Consider the following 27,752-nt stretch of genomic DNA (forward strand, 5'->3'; position numbering starts at 1 on the left):
ATATTATTACTGTATAATATAGATGTCTGCCCAAAGCTAGAAATCATTTAGCACACATTTGCAAACATACAGCAGAATTAATAATAATAATAATAATAATAATTAATAAAAATAATAAAAGAATAATATTATATAACCCTCTATAGCACAAAAAAAAAAAAAGCGTGAGGGTTATGCATGTGGCTGTATTAAGGATTTGGGTCCATACCTTATTTATGTGCACCTTTGCTTTTATATACAGACATACAAGAGCAGCATTTACAATTCTGTAAGGTTCAGATCCAAAATCTCCAACATTCCCGGATGATGCCTTTTTTGTAAATATTTGTATGGTTTGTGATTTTATTTTACTTTTTACCTTCTTCTATCGCTCTTTCCACTTTTCTAAAAAAAATACCGTATGTAAAGCTTAGCAAGAGAGAGAGAAATTTACTATAATATATTACAGCCGTTTCATCCAGTAGCTGCCATAGATTTCACATAGTGGTGGACGGTTGGCCCAAAGATGCATACTTCTTAATAAATTAGGAGTATTTTCTTTCCGTGTCCGTTCCGTTTTTTTTGCGGACCGTATACGGAACCATTCATTTCAATTAGTTCACAAAAAAAACCCTGAAGGTACTCCATGTGCATTCCTTTTTCCGTATGTCCTGTCCAGAGGACTTCACTTTTTATTTTATTTTTCCTTTTTAAGGTGTTACATCAGGCACTGAGGAGTAATGTGATGTCAGGAAAACCAAGCTGTTAGGCCCCTTGCAGTTGAGTGTGTCCGTATTATGTCCGGATGCATTGCGGATGCGTTCAGTGAAAACTGCGCCATTTCGCAAACAAAGCCATTCAGTTTTATTTGTGATCGCTTTCAGTTGTTCAGTTTTTATTGCCCGGGTGCAATGCGATTTACTGCATTTTGCACGCGCGTGATAAAAAACTGAATGTTTACAAACAACATCTCTTAGCAACCATCCGTGAAAATAGATTTTCACGCAGCCCCATTAACTTCTATGGGGCCAGGGTTGCGTGAAAATCGCACAATATAGAACATGCTGCGATTTTCATGCAATGCAAAAGTGATGCGTGAAAACCACCGCTCATGTACACAGACCCATTTAAATGAGTGGGTCCAGATTCCGTGTGGGCACAATGCATTCGCATCACGCATTGCACCCGTGCAGAATTCTCGCTCGTGTGAAAGGGGCCTTAGGGATGTGAATGACTGCCAGCTTGTTGACTGTTTCCTTCAATAAATGCAGCTCTGGGCTATAATACACACTGTAACTTAGGTTCATTAGAACAAAATAAAATGCATTAATGGTCAACTTTGTATGTAGATTAATTCTATAAGTAATCTCTAAAAAGATGCTTGAAGGTCCACATTTTAAATTTGTTTATGCTTTTTTGAAACTTTTTTGTGGCCCATGAACTATCGTCAGTCTCTAATCATTGGTGTCTTCAATACTTAATACTATAAATGTAGATGTCTTTCAATAAAGATTTATGATACAAATGTAATATGTAAGAAATGTTTAATAAGTAGAGGGTACAACTAGAGATGAGCGAATTTTTTTAAATTTCGATTTGCCGGTTCGCCAATTTTTTTTAGAAAAATGTGGTTTGATCCAAATAAATTTGATGCTAATTACGTTAAAAAACAGCTGTTTCCTAGCTGCACAGAGCCTTTATTGTGGTGTAGAACACTGTGCCTTGCAATAACATGTATAGAGAGTCTGCTTTGGTCATAGCGAGTCTGTTTTGGTAGTGAAATAATACTGTGAGTCCGTATGACATGCAGATGACAGGTGTCGCACTTAGAATCACTGCACACTTCACTTATTTAGGCAATCAGGGGACCAAAACTAACCACATAACTCAAGTATGAACTCAGCCTTACAGGTAGATGTTAGCACCAAGAAGAAGCGCACTCCTTTTATACCGCCGTCAGCTGATTCCACATAAATGTCTACAGAACCTGTTTAACCTATTAAACTCTTATACAAGTAGAGCCCCCCGACAGAGTGGAGAGGGTGTCAGCAGTAAGTGTGTGTGGACGTCACTGATTATTTTGCCCTTCCTCTGATCCGTCAGAACAATAGCCCACAAAAAACGGATCCTGTCTGTTGAGCATCCGCCTTCACTCGGTCAGCATTTGGTCAGTAATCCATCAATATTGCTAATGCAAAAAAAAAAAACAGGAGTGGATCCAAAACAGAGATGACACATGAATGGAATATTTGCATGTATTTTGTGTTTTGTATCCACTCCTGCTTTTGGCTACCAAATCACAAGCCAATTCTGATAGGACCACACTGGCCTTACAGCAGCTACACAGACAGGATCCGTTGTGTGTCTCATTTTACCTTCCTTCTGACAGATCAGAGGAAGGGTCAAATAAATAATGATGTCAGCTAAGCCATAAAAGGCTAAATACTGGCCCAGCAATGAAGTAGGGAGGGTGGTAACAGCATGAGAAGTCCACAGAATTGTATCTATGACATTGTGGTGAGGTGAAAGCAGCATGAGGAGACCACAGAGAGGCCCAATTACAGAGTCTGTAGGTGCTGGCAGCATCAGGAGGCCGCAGAGTGGCACAATGACAGAGTGTGGAGATGGCGGCAGCACCAGGAGGCCACAGAGTGACAAGGTGACATAGAGTGGAGGTGGCGGCAGCATCAGGAGGCTACAGAGTGGCAAACTGACAGAGAGTGGAGGTTGCGCAGCATCAGGAGGCTACAGAGTGGCACAATGACAGAGTGTGCAGGTGGTGGCAGCATGAGAAGACCACAGAGTGGCAAGGTGACATAGTGGTGAGGTTAAAGCAGCATGATGAGACCACAGAGTGGCCCAATCACAGAATCTGTAGATGGCGGCAGGGGCATACATAGAAATCATTGGGCCCCATAGCAAGAATCTGAATTGGGCCCCCTAACCCCGCTCCCTAGCCTGGACCATCCCACCTTCTGCCTTGGCTCCTCCCCTGCCACACCCCCATTTGCAAATAAAGAAATGTATACATGACCTACCAAAAACGTTAGGGACACTGGCGTAATTAGAAATGACTGGGCCCCACAGGAAATTTTTAAACGGGCCCCACAGCAGATTTTTGAATGGGCCCTCCCAGTTGTCCAGCACCACTGACCGGCAGAGACCCTTGACTTCTTCCCTAATACAATCCAATTATCGTCCAATAGACAAGTGAAGGAAATATATGTATACTGTAGTATGATATTTTGACACTGTCTATTGGACAATAATTGGACTGTATTAGGGAAGAAGTCAAGGGTCTCTGCCCGTCACACTCCTAATGCTGATTGGCCCAATGTGCTGTGCAGGTATATGAGCCGAGGGAAGCACGCAGCCAGGCTGGGTCCTAGGGAGCGCACAGAGTCCGTGAGAGTTCGGGGAGGGGGGCCTTCAAGCTGAGCCTGCAGTGAGCTCAGTTGCAGGGGGCAGGGCCTTCTGTGCACTCGGGGCCCCCCTGTGCCGCGGGCCTCATAGCAGTGGCGTACCCTGCCTATATTGGCGGTACGCCACTGGATGGCGGCAGCATCAAGAGGCCACAGAGTGGCTAGGTGACATAGTATGGAGGTGGCGGCAGCATCAGGAAGCCACAGAGTGGCAAGGTGACATAGAGTGGAGGTAGGAGCAGCATGAGGAGGACACAGAGTGGCAAGATGACATAGTTTGGAGGTAGCGGCAGAATCAGGAGGTTACAGAGTGGCAAACTGACAGAGTGTGGAGGTGACGGCAGCATCAAGAGGCCACAGAGTGGATAGGTGACAGTGTTGAGATAGCGGCAGCATCAGGAGGCCACAGAGGGGCACAGTGACAGAGTGTGGAGGTGGAGGCAGCATCAGGAAGCTGCAGAGTGGCACAATTACAGTGTGGAGGTGGCAGCCGCATCAGAAGATCACAGAGTCTGTAGGTGGCAGCAGCATCAGAAGGCCACAGAGTGGCAAACTGACAAAGGGTGGAGGTGGCGGCAGCATCAGGAGGCCACAGAGTGGCAAGGTGACAGAGTGTGAAGGTGGGTGAGAAAATAGAACTGGATGATTCTATTCCTAGATGTCACTACAATGCTCAGGAGAATGTTACAACTATTGTCCCAACAGGACAACAGAAAACAGCCCTCGCTAGACTTCCCGTGCCGGAACCCACTGTATTTTCAGGAGACGTACTGAAGTTCATAGAGTGTAAGGCAAGTTTTGAAATGATCATTGAGCATCAAGTTATTCTACCTTCAGAGATATGTTGGTGGGGAAGCAAAGAAAGTTCTTGAAGCTAACTTCTTTAGAAAAGACAAAGAAGCCTACAAGCAAGCTTGGGAAAAATTTAATGCAAGATATTGTCATCCTTTCTTAGTACAAAGAGCTTTTAGAGAGAAATTGAATAACTGGCCTACAATAGGTCCTAAAGAACACTTCAGACTCCAAGAGTAAGGTGACTTCCTGCAAGCATGCAGCAATGCCATCGCACACGTTCAAGGAATGGAAGTACTGAACGACTATCTAGAAAACCACAGGATGCTAACTAAGCTACCTAAAGAAGTGGCTTCTAGATGGAATCGCTATGTGACTGAACAGTTATATCTAGGTAAGGACTTCCCAAGTTTTAAAGAGTTCTCTGAGTTCATCAATAAGGAAGCACGGATAGCATGTAATCCAGTAACATCATCTTACATCATAAAATCCTTAGAAGAAAGGCCTGCAAGAGAGATAAGACGTGCCAGAGCAACTAGCTTTGTGACCAACACAGCAGCTAAAGGTCCAGATACCCACGAGAGCAAGTTCAAAGTCACTACTGGGATCAGTAGAGAGAAGGAACCGACAAATCTTCAGACTACCTTCAAGTGAATATTCTGTGAAGAGAACCACTCCATACACAAGTGCAAACAATTTAAGGCAAAGTCCCCAGAAGAAAAGAAAACATTTGTGCTGGATAGCCAACTGTGTTTCGGATGCCTAGAAAAAAGGCCATGTTACTAAGGAGTGTAAGAAAAAGGCCACATGCAGCGTTTGCAAAGGACGCCATCCTACACCACTACATGAAGAACGTCCAAAGAAAGATAAATCCTCAATACCTAAAGATACTGAGGAAGGAAAGAAAGTATCGGTATTCTCTTGCAAAGTGAGGGAAGGAGAAAGCAATGGCACATCAATGGTTGTGCCAGTGTGCATTTCAAATCTTAAAAGGAGGAACAAGAAGGTATACGCCTATGCGCTACTGGATGCCCAGAGTGATGTCACCTTCATTGATCAAGAAATCTGCAAGAAATTACAAGCGGCTACAGAACCACTGAAGCTCAAACTCACCACAATGATGGGCAGAGACATATTAGTGAACAGTCAAAGGGTCAAAGGACTGAGAGTTAGAGGACTTCATTCAAACTGCACATTGGATCTACCTCCAGCTTATACAACAAAATATATACCTCTAGATTGAGATCGCATACCTACCTGGGAAACAGCCAATGAATGGGAGCACCTATCTGTCATATCTCATGAAATGTCCCTGCTGAAGGAGATTGGTGTTGGTCTGTTGATAGGCTACGATTGTCCCAAAGCCTTGGTACCACAAAAGATAATAACAGGAGGAAAGGGTGAACCCTATGCTGTTCAAACTCATCTAGGATGGGGTGTTGTTGGAGGAAAACAGAAGATCGCAAACTCAAAACAGGTGACAGGATTGTGTCATCAAATATCTGTCCAGCAAACATAATCAAGATCCTTGAATCCGACTTTGCAGATATAAGTTCTAAAGAAAACAGTGTATCTCAAGAAGACATAAAGTTTGTACACACTATAGAAGAAAGTATTCAGCAGAATCAACAAGGTCATCTTGAAATTCCCTTACCTTTTAGAGAACGACCTCATCTGCCAAATAACAGAAATGTTGCCCTAACAAGATTGAAATGTTTGAAGGAAAAGATGGGAAGAGATCCAAAATTCAAGCAGGATTATTTAAAATTCATGGAAGGCATCCCCCGAAGAAGGACATACAGAGAAAGTTAATAACCAACCTTAAAGAAGGAGAAGTGTGGTACATGCCACATCAAGGTGTCTATCACTCAAAGAAACCAGATAAAATAAGAGTAGTATTTGATTGCTCAGCAAAGTACAATGGTGTTGCATTGAATGATCATCTACTAAAAGGATCAGATATTACAAACGCTCTGCATTGGAGTACTCTGTAGATTCAGAAAGCATCCAGTAGCGGTCATGTGTGACGTTGAAAAGATTTTCCACCAGTTTCATGTGAAAAATTAAGATAGAGACTTCCTGAGGTTTCCACAGTGGGAGGACGGAGATACAGATACAGAGCCAGCAGAATACAGAATGAAAGTACACTTGTTTGGATCAGCATCATCTCCAGGTTGCGCCAATTATGGTATGAAGCACCTGGCAAATTAGAATGAAAAGGATTGCCCATCAGCTGCAAATTTTCTGGAGAAAAACTTTTATTTAGATGATGGTCTCATAAGTCTAGAGTCTACAGAATCTGCAATCAAAATAGTGAAAGAAAGCCAAGAGTTATGCGCAAGAGGAAACCTGCGCCTTCACAAATTCATCTCAAACAACAGAGAGGAACTGGAATACATCAGTGACTTTGAACATGCAGCAACAATGAAGAATGTAGATCTCAATTATGATCATCTTCCAGTACAGAACGTATTTGGATTGGGAGGGAATGTAGAGAATGACAAGTTCTTCTTTGAAATATCTATTGAAGAGAAAGTTGCAACTAGACGAACCATTCTTTCCGCATGGCTTCTATATTTGATCCATTGGGATTTTTGGTCCCAGTAATCCTCAGAGCAAAAGAAATATTGCAAGAATTATGCAGACAGAAGTTGGAATGGGATAAAACCATACCTAAAAATTTGAGGCCAAGGTGGGAGAGTTGGATAAGAGACTTGCAAAACTTTAGAGAATTTCGAATACCCAGATGTTTTGTACCTCATGATTTTGGAAAGTACAAGAGATATGGACTAATATTTACATGTCTGAGCTCTAGAGCAATTCACCTGGAAATGTTAGAGGATATGTCAACTGACACATTAATCAATGCCTTAAGATGTTTCATAGCTATTAGAGGTACCGTCAGAGAGCTTAGATCTGACCAAGGATCTAATTTTGTCGGAGCAAAGAATGAATTGAAGAAAGGTCTAAAAGAGATCGATAAAGAAAAAGTAACTTAGTATTTGTTAGAGAAACAGTGTGATTTTCATATGAATGCTCCACATGCAAGCCATACAGGAGGAGTTTGGGAAAGACAAATCAGAACTGTGAGAAATTTGTTAAGTTCAGTGTTGAAAAAGAACGCCGGAAGAATAGATGATGCTTCACTTAGGACCCTATTCTATGAAGAAATGTCTATTGGTAACAGTCATCCACTTACAGTTAATAACATCAACGATCCAACAAGTTTGGACCCTTTAACTCCCAACCATCTACTTCACCTTAAAGGGAACCTGTCACCTGGATTTTGGGTATAGAGCTGAGGACATGGGTTGCTAGATGGCCACTAGCACATCTGCAATACCGAGTCCCCATAGCTCTCTGTGCTTTTATTGTGTAAAAAAAACAAAACGATTTGATATATATGCAAATTAACATCAAAGATCATATCTTACTTGTGTGACCAGAGAAGAGTCATATTTTCAAGCTCAGACTCATCTCAGGTTAATTTGCATATGTATCAAATCAGTTTTTTGCACAATAAAAGCACACAGAGCTAGGGGGACTGGGTATTGCGGATGTGCTAGCGGCCATCTAGCAACCCATGTCTTCAGCTCTATACCCAAACTCCAAGTGACAGGTTCCCTTTAAGTCTGATTACATACAGCCACCCCCTGGCAAGTTCACCAAAGAGGATGTATATGTCAGAAGGAGATGGCAAAGAGTTCAATATCTATCAGAACAGTTTGGGAAAATATGGAGGAAAGAGTACTTAGACAATCTTATGCTAAGAAGTAAATGGCAAACACCCAGAAGAAATCTCCAAGTTGGTGACATAGTGTTAGTAAAAAAAAGAAGAATTACCTAGAAGTCAATGGAAATTGGCCAAAGTTCTAGAAGTTCAAAAGGAGGAAGACAAACTAGTAAGAAGAGTGTTGTTACAAATCGGAGACTTAAAACTTGACAAAAAAGGAAAACGTCTCACTACTCCACTCAAGTTGGAACGTCCTATACAGAAGTTAGTTGTTCTAATTGAGAGTGATATAAGACACTTGGAAGTTGAGAACCTGATGGAAAATTCCTCAAATTCATGTTCAAGTCCTACCACTAAGAACATAGAATTATAGGTAATTTTGGTAGGAGTGTAGCTGGCCAGTTAAGACCTGTCCAAGGTTTCTAGTATAGCTTATATGTGTATACAGCTAGACCTGCCAATAGCCTTAATTCAGTTCCTATGTTTATGTGTTAGAGAGAAAAGCAGAGTTATTTACTGCAACATCATGTTTTGGATGTCATATAACTGTTATATTTTGCATTCACAGAAGCAGAAAAAGATAATATGTCTTTAGGATTCATTTGGTAATGTAAGGTAAGCTCAGTGACACAGCAGAAATAACAGAAAGTATAGTGTTAATCTGATAGCATGAGAAAGAAAGCACCACGGCACTCACCACTGGTCACAAAGTTGCTGTTTGCAGTTTATTTCTCAATACACATCGTGGATGCGGACAGAACACAGGTGAATGAATACTGTTTCGCGCTGTGTTGCGCTTTGTCAAGCCTCCTGTGACGTGGAGGAGGAGGGGGTAAGAAATACCCTCATCTCATGCACGTCACTGGTTACAATTAAAGTGATATAAAAAACATGTGTGTTTAAACCAATCAAATGAAAACAGCTAAGTCATTCTGGTCATTTAACCCTAGAGGGCCCATGGCTTGCGTTTTGATTATCCATGCAGCTTCTCGCTGCAGGAGAATGCCTTTTCTGTCCCCCCCTCTCTCATGGGGGTGTGGACCACTTCAATACCCACACATTTCAAAATTTGACTGTTCCCTGCATGTTCATTATGTATATGCTCAATTAATCTAGTTGCTCAATTTCTTGTAATAATAGATTTTTTATGTTCCCTAAAGCGTACATATAGACACCTGTGTGTCTTTCCAATGTAAAATCTCCCGCATGGGCACAAAATCGCATATACAACATATTGGGTCTTACAGTGTATGAATTGTTTGACTACATGTCCCAGCTGCAGGTATTTCTGCTCATGTACATATGCGCACATAGAGCAGTGTCCACATGCAAAGTTTCCTCTGGGAGCACTCCTGCCCAGCCAGATATCCACTGGACGGGGGAGGTTGCTCCTGACGATGGCATCCCCTATAGTCTTACTTCTGCGGAAACTAACAATTGGGGGATTGTCTACTATAGCTGCCAGGGAGGGATCCCTTTGCAGCATCTGCCAGTTATTCAAAATCACTGTTTTAATAGTGGAAGCCATTGGGGGAAAGTCGAATGTGAACGCTGCTCTACACTCACCATCATTATTTTGTTGTCTCCTCTTTTTCTTTTTTGTATTGATGTCCCTACCCAGAACCTCCCTCCTGTGTATGCACTTTAAATATGCGCTATTTATTATCTTCTCCGGGTAACCCCTCTGTAAAAATCGTTTCTTCATGTCCCCACATTGCTCTCTGAACTCAGTGTCATCTTTCACAATTCTGGCAAGGCGCATTAATTGGCCGTATGGAATAGCGGTTTTGATGTGAGGTGGGTGATAACTCATGTAATGTAATAGTTGTAAGGGATCGCCTCTTATTTGGGGGTCATTCGCACAGATATCTTCAGGACACCAAGTTTAAGATCCAAACACTGTGCTTTATTGCGGCACATCCGCTTAAACATAAACAATAATACAAAATAACAAACACTTGCCCGGCTAGGCTCTAACTAAACAAATAGATGCCTGACTCACCTAAGTCCCTGTTCACACCCTGTGAACACGTGCGGCTTTCTGAGCCAAAGTCCCACAGCCTCCTGGCTGTACAGAGCACAGTACGCCCATTGTCTCCAGTTCAGTATTTCTTGTGGGGGATTGGGGCTCAGTAGTCTGCCTGACTATGGCCCTGCGACCCTCCCAGGCGTCGCTGTGTCCCCCAACTCCAGGCTATCTCACAGCCTTGTGGTCCCTCAGCATTGCCCAGCTGAGACCACACAGACAGAGCCTCCAGGCCTCTGTCCACAGGTACCACACTCCCCCCTTTCTGACACTCTGGGAGGTGCTTTGTGCTAGGCTGATTACCTCCAGCTTCTCTCACCTGTGGTGGAACAGGGGTGTGGACCGAACTATCCACCCCTTCCTTGCCTCTAACCTGAGTGAGACCTGTCACTGTCTCACATAGTGCATTGGTGGATGTAGCTTTTCTGTAAATAGTGGGGTTTAAAGGGGTTGTCCAGGTTCAGAGCTGAACCTGGACATACCTCCATTTTCACCCAGGCAGCCCCCCTGACATGAGCATCGGAGCAGTTCATGCTCCGATGCCCTCCTTTGCCCTGCGCTAAATCGCGCAGGGCAAAGGCATTTTTCTGAGTTCCGGTGACGTACCGGGGCTCTCTATGGGGCTGACAGGCAGCCCGGTGACGTCACAGGCACTGATGGGCGGGATTTGGCTCTGCCCTAGCCAGTAAAACGGCTAGGGCAGAGCTAAAGCCCGCCCCTCAGAACCGGTGACGTCACCGAACACACCGCTGGGCGGCAGTTACCGTCCGGCAGTGTGTTATTGAAAACACAAGAGCCTGTGCCCTGCGCGATCTAGCGCAGGGCACGGGAGCGCATCGGAGCATGAGATGCTCCGATGCCAGGCTCAGGAGGGCTGCCGGGGTGAAAATAAGGGTATGTCCGGGTTCAACTCTGAACCCGGACAACCCCTTTAACTGACCACCCTTAACCCTTACCTTGACATCAAGAAAATCCAGTTCCTCCGCACTGATTGTGTTGGTGAACCACATATTCATATTGTTAGCTTGATTCAGATATTCCATGAATGCGCTAAACATATGTTTGTCACCTGTCCAGACAATGAATATATCATTGGATTAGTAGAACTACAGGTAACAGCACTCTGCTAGTCAATTGCACAAAGATATAAGCACTGAAAGAATAAATACTTGGTGGTCATACTTACTGCAAATGCAGCTAGAAGCTCTTTGCGAATATAATTGATCAAAAATATTTCGGGCCCATCTACCAGTCGACAAGGTAGCTTCTAATCAGATGGGGCCTACTCTAACATGCCTCTCCTGGGCTTACAGCCGACAATCTGGGCAAAGTAGTACCAAGCTGTATCCTACGCATGCCTCTCCCAGGCTTTGAGCCTGCAGTATGGGCTGAGTAGAATACAGCTGTACAAGCTATCTAATTAAAAGCACATGGTAAATGGGCTAATGGTGCACGGTTCAATCTCACCACCAGGGGGAGCCACCCCCCTAGTGGCAGTGACAATGGGGAAAAAATAAAACGAACCAGCACCTCCATAATAAGTGAATATGAGAACGCAGGTGCACGCTACCTTGGCTGAAACACAATTGGATTAGTAGAACTACAGGTAACAGCACTCTGCTAGTCAATTGCACAAAGATATAAGCAAACACTGAAAGAATAAATATATCATCGATATATCGAAGGTAAACTTTGATATATCAAATTAATGGATTCTGGACGGTGTAGATATACCTCTCTTCAAAAATAGCAAGAAATAAATTAGCAAGGGTGCATGAGACATGTTAATCTGTTGTTACTGGGAAGAAGTCTAGACCAATCACAGCCAGCTTCTCATACAGCAAAAGTTTTCACAAATCCCAGCCAGCCTCACACACAGCCTTTCTGGGAATTCGCCCAGCTCCTGCTGCTAGAATCATTATTCACCAGAGACATGAGCTGAAGAGACATTCACTCCACTGAGAGCTGAGTTTTATGGGAACAAGAGGCCAATATAGGTATTTAAAACAGTTATATTATGTTTATATTGTTAGTATTTTGTTTAGAACTGTATACTGAACTAGATATATATGTGTTTACTTACAGTTCCACCAATTGCAACCATACAAATTCAATTGCAAAGTACAAATACAAATTGCAAATTGCAAGGTACAGTTGCAAACTGTGAACTACTACAAATACCATACAAATATATTGCAATCCAAATTGCATACAACCATACCAGATCATACTCAACCAATCTGCAAATAGTTACTGCTAACTGCATACCGCCATTTTGTGATATCTTTTCAACACGTGTTTTGTACATGGACTATCTGCTGCAGAGGTGTTAGTGTTATATATGATGAAAAGTTGAAGTTAATAAATAAGTTATTTGAAGCATTTGCTGTGCTCTTTAAACCTACTGTTTCCATAGAACGGCGCTAGAGGAATTACAAAGTAATAGACAGTCTGGTTAGACTAAAAGTCAGAGATATAAAAATTCTTCTAATGCCACAGCGCAAAAATCACTTCATAGTGCTGCACCTGACACAGCACTACCTCTCCCATCCTCCGCACCAGCCAGGTACAGTCCGGAAAGTGACCAAGGAAGATTCCCTGAAAGGCAATTCTTCACATATTTTTACAAGACCATTTGAGAAGTGACTCCTTTTTTTAAAATCTAGGTTTATGATTGAGTTTATTAGTCTTGATTTTTAAAAGTGATTTTTAAAAGTGGAATATAAATACTGTAGACATTATTATAGGGATTTATGCTGCTAATTTCATTGTTGTGAATCTATCAAGAATACACTGAATTCGTTTCTCTCATTTTCTTATCAGATTATTTTTTGCTGCTCAACATTAATGTGTTTCTGGGTTATTAGAACATTTGTCTAAGGGAGGAAATGTTATAAAATGACAAAAAAATGTGTTCTCACTGGTAAAATCGTCCTGCCATTCCATCAACCCGGTTCTCTCAGGTGGTCTGTGTATACTTGGCTGCATAAGTGTTGTAGCTGAATATCCTACTTGACCATGGCATAGAACTGTAAAAAATCCTTTTTAAGTACAGTACTGATCATTGTCTTTAACTTCTTCATGCATTATGACATAACTACATCATAATGTGTGAAGGGATGTATGGAGCGGGCTTCTGCATGCCCGCTCCATACATGGGGGGTGCTAGCTGTATCATACAGCCAGAACCCACCCGCACTGACAGGAAGCACACTGATCATGCAGCCCCTGTCATTTAACTCCTCAGGTGCCTGTGAGTGAAGGCAGAGGGATGCGGCTCCCTCTGCCTTCTGATCGGAGCCCCCGCAGTGAAATAGCGATCCAGGTCTGAAGAGATCCAGGCCTGCCATTGCTTTCTCTATACTGAGCTATGCACGAGGTATAGCTCAGAATGGACAGTGTGTAAATCCTATTCACCCTCATAGATATCTATTAGGCTACATTCACACAAATGTATTTTGTTTCCATGTCTGTTGCGGTTTTTTTTTTGCGGATAGGATGCGGAACCATTCATTTCATTGGCTCTGCAAAAAAATGTGGACAGCACACCGTGTGCTATCAGCATCAGTATGCCCGTTCCATAGCCCTGCAAAAAATAAAGAACATGTCCTATTCTTGTCCGTTGTGCGGACAAGGATAGGCATTGTTACAATGGATCCCCCCCCAAAAAACGGATGCAATACGGACATCATTCGTATTTTTAGAGGATCTGCAATTTGCGGACTGCAAAACACATACGGTCGTGTGAATGTAGACTTAGTGTCAATAGGAGACGGGATCAAAAAATCCCATGTATTAGGTCCCTATGTGAGCTAATAGTTTAAAAAAACAGTTAAAAAAATAGAAAGAAACACCAATATATTAAAAGTTTAAATCACCCCCTTTACCACTTTTACATATAAAAAAATATATTAACAATAAAAAATAAACATATTAGGTATCGCCACGTCCAAAAATGTCAGAGCTATTAAAATATTACAAAAAAATTCCTGTACAATGAACGCCATAACGGAAAAAAAATTGAAAAACGCGCAATTCGAAATTTTTTTATCTTGTCCCCCCAAAATTTCATTAACAGTGATCAAAAACATACCACAAAAATGGTACCAATAAAGAATACAGTTCGTTACACAAAAAAACTAGCCCTCATACAGCTCTGTAGACCGAAATATAAAAAAAAGTTATGGCTATCAGAATATGGCAATGCAAAGTAGTAAAAAACAAAAAAAAAAAAAAAACAATACTATACTATAATGTTTGGTATCGCCGCATTCATATTAAGCTGCAGAATAAGGATGGCATTTTTAGCACACATTTAACTCTGTGATGTCAAAACCCCAAAAACCTTGGTGGAATTCAGTTTTTTCTTTTTCAGTTTTGGCACACAAATTCCCCAATGCAAGATATGGTAAATTAAATGGTGGCAATAAAAATGCATCTTGTCCCACAAAAAAAAAAAAAAAAAAAGCCCTTACATGTGAATGGAAAGCCCTTCGCTATGTGAATGGAAAAAAACAATGTTATGGTTATTAGAATGTGGTGAGTTAAAATCCAAAATGCAAAAATTAAAATAGGCCTCGACCTTAAGGGGTTAAGAAGGTGAATACAATTTTAAAACTTTGGGGCTGATTTATGAAAACTGGTGCAAAGGAAAATAGTCTTACTTGTCCACTATAATTTTCCAAAGAAACTGCACACTCCGCGACCCACCCATGGTCGGTGAATAAACAGTGGTGGGTATAAATGGTTAGTAATGCGTTTCTAATGCGTTTTTGCTATGCTTCAGTTCATCTTGGATAACTCCATAAATAATATTCATTTAATATTGGTTACATGCTGAATAGAATAATTGTATATCAAAAGATGCATATATTTACTTATTGTTATATTATAGATATCTTCTAATATACATTGAAAGTCTTCTAGTGCACATTGAAAGTGTATATCCTTTTATTGGATTGTTTTATTGCTAGCTTACTACTATTCAGATAGGTGGAATCGAAAACTGAAACTTATGAGGAGATGTGAACATAAATGTGAAAACAATAAGAGATAGTATAAAAAGGCATATGCGTTAATAATGCGCTTTTATTGCATTTTTAATATGCTTTAATTGATCTTAAGAAGCTCCATAGATAATTTTGATTTAATATTGATTATATCCTGAATGGCATAATTATAGGTCAAAAGATACATATATTTGCTATATTATTATATTATGACTATCTTCTGGTATACAATGAAAATATATATTCTTTTATCCTATTGTTTTATTGCTAACTTTCTACTATTCAATATTTCATATATTCAATATTTCAGACAGGTGGAATTCATAAAAGGGGGAATCATGAGAGGAATCCCATAGATAAAGGGTTGAGGGCCTACCCGGGAGGGGAGATCGAGGTCCTGGTATAACAGCCGGACCTCGATGTCCTGTCCCACATTGGCACCCACCCCGTATCACATCTCAGCATTGAGACCAATAGGGATTAAGGTGTCAAACTCAAAAATCATTCTTGATTCTGCCCTGGACATATTTTCTATATGGTTGCCATCCCTCATTGGTCTTTTAATTTTTTCAAAAGCCACAAAGGTAAGTCGTGTAGGATCTCTATTATGCTAGTCCCCAAAGTGCTTCGAAACTGAGTGTTGTTCGTATCCTTTTCTAATGTTATTAATGTGTTCTGATATTCTTTTCTTTAAAGGTCGTTTAGTTCTGCCTATATATAATTTGTGTTGCATGGGCACTGAAACATGTATAATATATCGGTGGAGTCACACGTGAGATGATCCTTAATCTCCAGATGGTAAGTATTATGGGCTGACCTAATTTCAGTGTTTTTCTTAGGAAAATTAGTTGCTCTACAATTATTGCACCTGCAGCATCTGAAAAAAAACTTTTAATGACATCCAATTGGATTTAATTCCAATGTTTCTTCGTTTTATAGTAGTTGCAACCTGTAAGCCTAAACTGGGGGCCTTTATATACGTAATACTAACCAATGGTCCTATCCCTTAAAAGGTGGTGCCAGTGCCTCTTAATTATTTGCTCCACACTCCTGTATTGTGCATGGAAGGGTAAAACCATGCGAAAATTCTCATCCTGTACTGTTTCCTTTTTGATAGTCTCAAAAAATGTTGCTCTGTTCATGGCCTTTACCGTTTCAAGGGATATCTGTAAAGGATAAATCAAGGCAAATGGACATACTGTAGATTTCTTGAAAAAATTTCACTCGTTCTTCCAACGAAGCGTTCTCAATTCTGAGTGACTGTACAAGAATTCTCTGGGAATAAATATGTAACTGAATCAACATCTGGTAATTATACCCAGCATGGGGTCAGTGGTCATTATACCCAGCATGGGGTCAAAGGTGTTGATTCCATTATCCTGATTGAAGTCAGTAGGTGATAATGACTTCCCAGAAAAAGGTGTCAAGACAGCATTGTATGTGGCAGACAATAGATGTCTACCCCCCCGCCTCTATTCAAGCTTGGCTTCTCCATTTTTACATAGATGGCCTCCTTCACATCTCATTTGTACCAATCGGCCTCCTTATCCAAAACACGTACTTGACTGTCTTCAAAGGTGTGACCTGTTTCTTTTAGATGTAAGTACACGCTGAATCTTGATCAGAGGTTTTGGCTCTTCTATGCTGAGCCATACGCTGATGTAGTTGTTGTTTTGTTTAGCTGATTTACAGTTCTGAGCATTTCTCATTACACTGCACTGAATACACAATGTTGTCCATCTTGTGTTTAGGCGTTGGGTGTTTTGGGTGAACCAGTTGTTGCCTCAGTGTGTTGCTGGGCTTAAAGCAGACAGGGATGTGATGTTTATTAAAAATTATTTTCTATTGTCTGCCACATGCATTGCTGTCCAGTTGCCTTGATTTATTCTTTACAGATATACTATGACCTGGATAAATGAGAACCTTCAGACACGTTTCAAGGGATAAATCAACTATCGTATTAGGATCATTTTTACATTTTAATTTCAATTCTGCCGCTTCTTTTTCAAATTGTTCATCAATCGTGCAATTTTTCTTTATCATTCTAAATTGACTAGTGGGTATATTCATAAGCCACCTTGGGAGGTGGCAGCTCGAATATAAAATGTAGCTGTTCTTCATCACTGGTTTGTGATAAGTGCTACATATTAGCTTTTGTTTTTCAACTGTTATGGTTAGATCTAAAAATTCAACGTGTTCTACTTATACTGGTGGTGAAACTCAAATTTCTGTCATTAGTATTAATCTTCTGAAGGAAAAAAGGTAAGTCATGCTCAGTCCCTTGCCAGATGAAGAGAATATTGTGTGTATAACGTCGCCAGAGTACCAGACTTGTCCCCAGCCTGGAGCGGATGGTATCCTCCTCCCATTGTGCCATGAAGAGGTTGGCATAACTGGGGGAAAATCTGGTACCCATGGTGGTTCCCCTCCTCTGAACATAAAACTCTGACTCATATACGAAATAATTGTGTGATAATATATACTGTGCTCCCTTCAATATGAATACTATTTGATCCATCTGCAATGAGCCATTATTTTCTAGTTGTTTTTCCAAAGCTTCTAATCCTTGTTCATGCTCTATCATAGTATATAGGGAATTAACATCCATAGTTCCCATGATCCATTCATCATGAAAATCTAGTTTCTCAACCATAGATATAATATCTGTGGTATCTTTTACATATGATGGTACCTTCTTGACAATTGGTTGTAAAATATTGTCTATATATTGCAACAAATTAGAGGTGACCGAACCAATTCCAGAGACGATGGGTCTCCCGGGTGGGTTGTTATAAACATTGTGTATTTTGGGAATACAGTAGAAGACAGGAAGTCTCCTCTGCATTCCCATTATGTATTTAAACTCCCGAGCTAACAGGATTCCCTTATTTAGGCCTATATTACAGTGGTTCTTCACTTCCTATTTGTATATTTGCATTGACGTTCCAGTGAACAGAAATCAATTGACTCCAACCCAGGTGCCGGCCTCCTGTGGGTCGTTAACTTACATCGTCGAATACAGGCTCCTGACACATCGCAGCAGTATCAAAGCAGTTGTTCCCGATCACGTGGGACGCCATGTGGGACGCTGAGGTAACAAGCAAGCGTAACCAAGTGGCCTTTGCGATTTTGTTACAACCGGACACAGTGACATCTCTGCAGATCCAAGAGTGGTAATGTAACCATCACTTTTGTTACTATTTATGAACACTCTATAGGTGCCTCATTAATATCGGCATTAGAATGAGAATACTGACAAGCCACTGCAGGAGATAGTCAATTATTTACATATTGTCTGGACCTTCCATACCAAGAGGGTATATCCAATATCAATTTGCTCTATCATAAAACCTTAGAGACTTTGAACATTATAAGAACTCTATTGGATAACCGAGCTGTGATTTATGCATAATCATATATTAGATTAACAATCATTCTGATCTGTTGCTACGTGTTTATGAAGAATATGATGCTCATTTAAAGTGTCTCCTCCCTACAGGCAATAACTTATAAATTGGGAGTCTTCAGATGCAATATAGGGGAAGTAGTTAATTACAATACTATATATATTCATCAGTTCAAGCATACTGGTGTGGAATTAATTGTTGCACATATTCAAAGTAAGTTCATTGACATTCAAAACCAGTGCCCCATATATTTAATCAGATCCATTCTGATTTATTCTACTTTTTAACATATTTTTTAATATTATTTTTATGTGGTATAAAATGTAGTATGTGCTGATTTTTTTCTATGGGAAATTCAGATATTGATACAACCAGGAGACTGTGAATTTGGGGAATTAATTGTTTTGCTTACCTTGACCCATTTATATATTTTTACTTTTAAATTATGGTTTATTAACCATCAATTTTCTACTTCTGTGCAACACCTGATAAGTGAGTGCCCTCCAATATCTTTACCTTATTATAAATCTCTGCCTATATTTCAAATGTTTGAATGTAAATAGGCTAGAGTGGTAGAGAATGCAGATCACCATCAATTCTAGATTGACCTTTTTGTATTTTACTAAATTGCATTTACAGCAGTTTTCTAATATGCCTTTGTCATACAAATCACTAAATTATAGGCTATGTTCACATAGCATAGTTTTGAAACACAGGCATTTTTTTGGTGTATTCCTTTTCTCAGCAGCATTTTCAGCTATTGAATTGACCATAAAATACGTATCAAATTGCAGATCAGCATATTTGGAGTGTATTTTGGAAAAATCTAAAGACAAAGTAAAGTAAAAAAATATGCATCTATGAACTATGACACATATTAGCTAGGGATGAGCGAACCCGAACTGTATAGTTCGGGTTCATACCGAATTTTGGGGTGTCCGTGACACGGACCCGAACCCGGACATTTTCGTAAAAGTCTGGGTTCGGGTTCGGTGTTCGTCGCTTTCTTGGCGCTTTTTGAAAGGCTGCAAAGCAGCCAATCAACAAGCGTCATACTACTTGCCCCAAGAGGCCGTCACAGCCATGCCTACTATTGGCATGGCTGTGATTGGCCAGTGCAGCATGTGACCCAGCCTCTATTTAAGCTGGGGTCACATAGCGCAGCCCGTCACTCTGCTCTGATCAGTATAGGGAGAGGTTGCAGCTGCAACGTTAGGGCGAGATTAGGCAGTGATTAACTCCTCCAAAAGACTTCATTCAGAGATCGATCTGCAGCTGTGGATGATTGAACTGCTGCTATTGAATTGCTCACTGTTTTTAGGCTGCCCAGAGCGTTTTTCAGTCACTTTTTTCTAGGGTGATCGGCGGCCATTTCGTGTCTTGTGGTGCGCCAGCACAAGCTGCCAACAAGTGCATTTAACCCTCAGTAGTGTGGTTGTTTTTTGGCTAAATCCTACATCAGGGTCAAGCTGTCACACCAAGTGCATTTAACCATCAATAGTCTGGTTATTTTTTGGCCATATACGACATCAGGGGCAAGCTGAGCCTGTCACCAAGTGCATTTAACCCTCAATAGTGTGGTTGGTCAAGCTGTCACACCAAGTGCATTTAACCATCAATAGTGTGGTTATTTTTTGGCCATATCCCAGTCTAATTCTGTCCGTAAACGTATACCTGTCACCCAGCGCCTAAATAATAGGCCTCAAATTTGTAGTCAACTAAATCTGTGGTTATTGCTGTGGCTGGGCGAGTTATTTAGTGTCCGTCAAAGCACAGTTTTTTTTCTGGGTTGAAATACAATTCCCAATTTAGCAATTCTCTAAATGAGTGGTTTCTGCTGTATCAGGCCTACTTTAAATTTATCCCTAAAAGGGAATATTAGATTCAAGGTGCTGATAGGGTCATTCTCAATAACTTCACACACACGCTACTGTGCATATACCAGTCTAATTCTGTCTGTAATCGTATACCTGTCACCCAGCGCCTAAATAATAGGCCTCAAATTTGTAGTCAGCTAAATCTGTGGTTATTGCTGTGGCTGGGCGAGTTATTTAGTGTCCGTCAAAGCACAGTTTTTTTTCTGGGTTGAAATACAATTCCCAATTTAGCAATTCTCTAAATTAGTGGTTTCTGCTGTATCAGGCCTACTTTAAATTTATCCCTAAAAGGGTATATTAGATTCAAGGTGCACATAGGGTCATTCTCAATAACTTCACACACACGCTACTGTCCATATCCCAGTCTAATTCTGTCTGTAAACGTATACCTGTCACCCAGCGCCTAAATAATAGGCCTCAAATTTATAGTCATCCAAATCTGTCGTTATTGCTGTAGCTGGTCAAGTTATTTAGTGTCCGTGAAAGCACAGTTTTTGTTCTGGGTTGAAATACAATTCCCAATTTAGCAATTCTTAAAAATTAGTGGTTTCTGCTGTATCAGGCCTACTAAAAATCTATCCCTAAAAAGGTATATTAGATTCAAGGTGCAGATAGGGTCATTCTCAATAACTTCACACACACGCTACTGTGCATATCCCAGTCTAATTCTGTCTGTAAACGTATACCTGTCACCCAGCGCCTAAATAATAGTCCTCAAATTTATAGTCAGCTAAATCTGTGGTTACTGCTGTGCCTGTATTAGTGTAATACGGTACCTAAATAGATAGCCAGATAGTGTTAGATATCTTTAAAAAAAGGCCTGAATTTGAATTCAATACATTGGGCCAAATAATATTTTTGTTGTTGTGGTGAACGATAACAATGAGGAAAACATCTAGTAAAGGACGCGGACATGGTCGTGGTGGTGTTAGTGGACCCTCTGGTGCTGGGAGAGGACGTTGCCGTTCTGCCACAGCCACACGTCCTAGTGTACCAACTACCTCAGGTCCCAGTAGCCGCCATCATTTACAGCGATATTTGGTGGGGCCCAATGCCGTTCTAAGGATGGTAAGGCCTGAGCAGGTACAGGGATTAGTCAATTGGGTGGCCGACAGTGGATCCAGCTTGTTCACATTATCTCCCACCCAGTCTTCTGCAGAAAGCGCACAGATGGCACCTGAAAACCAAGCCCATCAGTCTGTCACATCAGCCCCATGCATACCAGTGAAACTGTCTGAGCCTCAAGTTATGCAGCAGTCTCTTATGCTGTTTGAAGACTCTGCTGGCAGGGTTTCCCAAAGGCATCCACCTAGCCCTTTCCCAGCGGTGAAAGACATAGAATGCACTGACGCACAACCACTTATGTTTCCTCATGATGAGGACATGGGAATACCACCTCAGCACGTCTCTGATGATGACGAAACACAGGTGCCAACTGCTGCGTCTTTCTGCAGTGTGCAGACTGAACAGGAGGTCAGGGAGGAAGACTGGGTGGAAGACGATGCAGGAGACGGTGAGGTCCTAGACCCCACATGGAATGAAGGTCGTGCAACTGACTTTCAGAGTTCGGAGGAAGAGGCAGTGGTGAGACCGAGCCAACAGCGTAGCAAAAGAGGGAGCAGTGGGCAAAAGCAGAACACCCGCTGCCAAGAGACTCCGCCTGCTACTGACCGCCGCCATCTGGGACCGAGCACCCCAAAGGCAGCTTCAAGAAGTTCCCTGGCATGGCACTTCTTCAAACAATGTGCTGATGACAAGACCCGAGTGGTTTGCACGCTGTGCCATCAGAGCCTGAAGCGAGGCATTAACGTTCTGAACCTTAGCACAACCTGCATGACCAGGCACCTGCATGCAAAGCATGAACTGCAGTGGAGTAAACACCTTAAAAACAAGGAAGTCACTCAGGCTCCCCCTGCTACCTCTTCTGCTGCTGCCGCCTCGGCCTCTTCTGCTGCTGTAGCCTCTGCGTCTTCTGCTGCGGCCTCTTCCTCCACCTCTGGAGGAACGTTGGCACCTGCCGCCCAGCAAACAGGGGATGTACCACCAACACCACCACCTCCGTCACCAAGCATCTCAACCATGTCACACGGCAGCGTTCAGCTCTCCATCTCACAAACATTTGAGAGAAAGCGTAAATTCCCACCTAGCCACCCTCGATCCCTGGCCCTGAATGCCAGCATTTCTAAACTACTGGCCTATGAAATGCTGCCATTTAGGCTGGTGGACACAGACAGCTTCAAACAGCTCATGTCGCTTGCTGTCCCACAGTATGTTGTTCCCAGCCGCCACTACTTCTCCAAGAGAGCCGTGCCTTCCCTGCACAACCAAGTATCCGATAAAATCAAGTGTGCACTGCGCAACGCCATCTGTGGCAAGGTCCACCTAACCACAGATACGTGGACCAGTAAGCACGGCCAGGGACGCTATATCTCCCTAACTGCACACTGGGTAGATGTAGTGGCAGCTGGGCCCCAGGCGGAGAGCTGTTTGGCGCACGTCCTTCCGCCACCAAGGATCGCAGGGCAACATTCTTTGCTTCCTGTTGCCACCTCCTCCTACTCAGCTTCCTCCTCCTCTTCTTCCACCTGCTCATCCAGTCAGCCACACACCTTCACCACCAACTTCAGCACAGCCCGGGGTAAACGTCAGCAGGCCATTCTGAAACTCATATGTTTGGGGGACAGGCCCCACACCGCACAGGAGTTGTGGCAGGGTATAGAACAACCAACGAGTGGTTGCTGCTGGTGAGCCTCAAGCCCGGCCTGGTGGTGTGCGATAATGGGCGAAATCTCGTTGCAGCTCTGGGAATAGCCGGTTTGACACACATCCCTTGCCTGGCGCATGTGCTGAATTTGGTGGTGCAGAAGTTCATTCACAACTACCCCGACATGTCAGAGCTGCTGCTTAAAGTGCAAGCCGTCTGTTCGCGCTTCCAGCGTTCACATCCTGCCGCTGCTCGCCTGTCTGCGCTACAGCGTAACTTCGGCCTTCCCGCTCACCGCCTCATATGCGACGTGCCCACCAGGTGGAACTCCACCTTGCACATGCTGGACAGTCCATAGTGGAGTTTCAGCTGCTGCACGCACGGGTCAGTCGCACTGCGGAACAGCACCACTTCACCACCAATGACTGGGCCTCCATGCGAGACCTGTGTGCCCTGTTGCGCTGTTTCGAGTACTCCACCAACATGGCCAGTGGCGATGACGCCGTTATCAGCGTTACAATACAATTTCTATGTCTCCTTGAGAAAACACTTAGGGCGATGATGGAAGAGGAGGTGGCCCAGGAGGAGGAGGAGGAGGAGGAAGAGGGGTCATTTTTAGCACTTTTAGGCCAGTCTCTTAGAAGTGACTCAGAGGGAGGTTTTTTGCAACAGCAGAGGCCAGGTACAAATGTGGCCAGCCAGGGCCCACTACTGGAGGACGAGGAGGACGAGGATGAGGAGGAGGTGGAGGAGGATGAGGATGAAGCATGGTCACAGCGGGGTGGCACCCAACGCAGCTCGGGCCCATCACTGCTGCGTGGCTGGGGGGAAACGCAGGACGATGACGATACGCCTCCCACAGAGGACAGCTTGTCCTTACCTCTGGGCAGCCTGGCACACATGAGCGACTACATGCTGCAGTGCCTGCGCAACAACAGCAGAGTTGCCCACATTTTAACGTGTGTGGACTACTGGGTTGCCACACTGCTGGATCCACAGTACAAAGACAATGTGCCCACATTACTTCCTGCACCGCAGCGTGATAGGAAGATGCGCGAGTACAAGCGCACGTTGGTGTGCGCAGTGGAAGTCCAAGGCCAAGGCAGAGGAGGAGCAAGAGGTCGCCAAGGCAGCTGTGTCACGGCCAGCTCCTCTGAGGGCAGGGTTAGCATGGCAGAGATGTGGAAAAGTTTTGTCAACACGCCACAGCTAACTGCACCACCACCTGATACGCAACGTGTTAGCAGGAGGCAACATTTCACTAACATGGTGGAACAGTACTTGTGCACACCCCTCCACATACTGACTGATGGTTCGGCCCCATTCAACTTCTGGGTCTCTAAATTGTCCATGTGGCCAGAGCTAGCCTTTTATGCCTTGGAGGTGCTGGCCTGCCCGGCGGCCAGCGTTTTGTCTGAACGTGTATTCAGCACGGCAGGGGGCGTCATTACAGACAAACGCAGCCGCCTGTCTACAGCCAATGTGGTCAAGCTGACGTTCATAAAAATGAACCAGGCATGGATCCCACAGGACCTGTCCATCCCTTGTGCAGATTAGACATTAACTACCTCCCCTTAACCATATATTATTGTACTCCAGGGCACTTCCTCATTCAATCCTATTTTTATTTTAATTTTACCATTATATTGCGAGGCAACCCAAAGTTGAATGAACCTCTCCTCTGTCTGGGTGCCGGGGCCTAAATATATGACAATGGACTGTTCCAATGTTGGGTGACGTGAAGCATGATTCTCTGCTATGACATGCAGACTGATTCTCTGGTGACATGAAGCCAGATTCACTGTTACGGGACCTCTCTCCTCTGCCTGGGTGCCGGGGCCTAAATATCTGAGAATGGACTGTTCCAGTGGTGGGTGACGTGTGAAGCATGATTCTCTGCTATGACATGAAGACTGATTCTCTGGTGACATGAAGCCAGATTCTGTGTTATGGGACCTCTCTCCTCTGCCTGGGTGCCAGGGTCTAAATTTATGACAATGGATTGTTACAGTGTTTGGTGACGTGAAGCCTGATTCTCTGCTATGACATGAAGACTGATTCTCTGGTGACGTGAAGCCAGATTCTCTGCTATGGGACCTCTCTCCAATTGATATTGGTTAATTTTTATTTATTTTATTTTTATTTTTATTAATTTCCCTATCCACATTTGTTTGCAGGGGATTTACCTGCATGTTGCTGACTTTTGCAGCCCTCTAGCCTTTTCCTGGGCTGTTTTACAGCCTTTTTAGTGCCGAAAAGTTCGGGTCCCCATTGACTTTAATGGGGTTCGGGACGAAGTTCAGATCGGGTACGGATCCCGAACCCGAACATTTCCGGGAAGTTCGGCCGAACTTCTCAAACCCGAACATCCAGGTGTTTGCTCAAATCTAATATTAGCCTTTGAAAGCAATATGAAGCTGTTTCCAAGCATTTTAACTAGAGTTAAGCAGATACCTGGGTGTTCGGGTTCGACGGGTTCGGCCGAACTTCACAAAAAAGTTTGAGTTTGGGACCCGAACTTGACCTGAACTTGACCCCGAACCACATTGAAGTCAATGGGGACCCGAACTTTTAAGCACTAAAATGTCTGTAAAAATGTCATGGAAAAGGCTATAGGGCGGCAAATGGCATCAAAATAAGAGCATGGCAAGTGCTCTGCAAACAAATGTGGATAGGGAAATGACTTTAAATAACATAAAATACGTAAAAATAAAAAATAATAATCTTGATCTAGGAGGACGAGGTCCATATGGAGTAGAAGGTTGAGGAGGCAGTGGATGTGGCAGTGTAGGGGGAGGTAGCCTACACTGTTTTTTGTTTTAAATTATAATAAATAAAAAAATTAGGGTACATCCCAAAACATTGGGAAATATGACCTGTGATAACCGCCTCTAGTCATGCTAAACACACATTCAGACAATACACTGGCTGCAGGGCATGGCGAGCCTCCTTCCAGAATGCCATAAGAGACTTAAATCTTTCCTGTAGTGGGGAGCTAGATCTCTTAGTAAAGTGGCTTGGAAGCGAGTCTGCTGAACACACCAAAAGAATCAGAGACATTAATATAAACTATCCGGGCAAAGGCCTAAAGCTGGTGTGGGAAAGACTTAATGAGTGTTATGGGTCAATATTTTTCCCAGAATAGTGGCTAGGGGTTACCAGAATATCAGGGAACTCAGTCACTTGTTGATAGAGGTACAGGTTGCTCAGGCAGAAGGCGATCTGCCAGGATTATCATTCCTGGACACCACCAGAGGTGTTAATCCGATTGTCCAAAACCTCCCTTGTAACCTACAGGAGAAGGGAATCACACATGGTTCCTGTTATAAACAGGTTCATAATGTACCATTCCCCCCCTTTCTGGTGTTTGTAGACTTTGTTACTCAACAGGCAAGGATTAGAAATTATCCCAGTTTTAACTTTACATTGTCATGTCCCACTACTCCTGGTGTCAAACCTCATAAAACACCAGTGGCAGTCCACAAAACTAACATTATCTCCACAGGTTCTCCTTACAGGCAGTTTAAGTCTTCTACCAAACAATGTCCCCTGCACAATAAACCACATTCTCTACTAAAATGCAGAGCCTTCAGAGAGAAGTCTTTAAAGGACCGCAAAGATTTCCTGAAAGAAAACATCGGTTTCAAGCTCTGCACTACAACATCACACTTCGCCAGGAACTGTAAGGTTGGTGTAACATGCACAGAACACAACATGGCTTTATACCCTGGACCAGCCTCTTAGGTATCATCCCAAGCAGAGGAGCATGATGGAAAGCAGATAGACACTGACATAGACACCCCAGTAGTCACTTCTCAGTATACAGAAATTTGTAAAGGACTCGTAGGGGGGAAGTCCTTCTCAAATATCTGCCTTGTCAGAGTTTATCCGGTTGGCCACCCAAATAACCAGATAAGGCGATCAAGGTATATGCAATCTTAGATGATCAAAGCAACAACCTTCTTTGACACCTTCAACATCATAGGGCCCAGTTCTCCTTACTCCTTAAGTACATGAGCTGGTACTGTTGTGACGGCGGGGAGGAAAGCAACTGGGCACAAGGTAGAGTCTGAGGATGGTCAGACCTGCTTGTCCCTGACAACCATACTGGAGTGCAATCACATTCCTGACTAAAGATGGTCTTGCAGTTTGCCTGGCAGTTGTTTCGCGGTGAACTTTGCTCGTTCGCCGAACATGTGAATATATGGCGATGTCCGCCAGCGCCATATTCTTTTGCATTGTGCCAAACTTTGACCCATGACACAGGACAAGACAGCCAATTGAGATGTTTCAGCACATAGACACACCCTATAAATAAACCCGATATGGCAGCCATTTTACATTCTGTTTTTTGCCAGTGTAGAGAGAGGTTGCTGTGTGGAGCAGGGACAGACTGTAAGGGACACCAAACACTAGCTAATAGGGCCACAAAAGTCCTTTAGAGGACTGGTATAGGTGTGCTATCGATAGGTGTGACATACTGAGCGGCGTAATATACTTATAATATACTTTCTAACATAGTATATTATAGTGCATTTGTATTGTGCAGCAGATGTGTGCGGTTCTGCTGATATACCGCAGCTAGATAGAGGGACAAACGCTATTGGAATAACTAATTGCAACTGATGTAATATACGTATACCTGTTGCCCCTCCCCCCAAAAAAAAGAAACTGATTGAGGGGTGTGATATAACTATAATATACCTTATAACATAGAAAATATATTATAGCGCATTTGTATTGTGCAGCAGTTGTGTGCGGTTCTGCTAAGATACCGCAGCTAGATAGAGGGACAAATGCTAT

The sequence above is a fragment of the Bufo gargarizans genome, chromosome 3 (assembly GCF_014858855.1).
Source record: "Bufo gargarizans isolate SCDJY-AF-19 chromosome 3, ASM1485885v1, whole genome shotgun sequence".
NCBI lineage: Eukaryota > Metazoa > Chordata > Amphibia > Anura > Bufonidae > Bufo > Bufo gargarizans.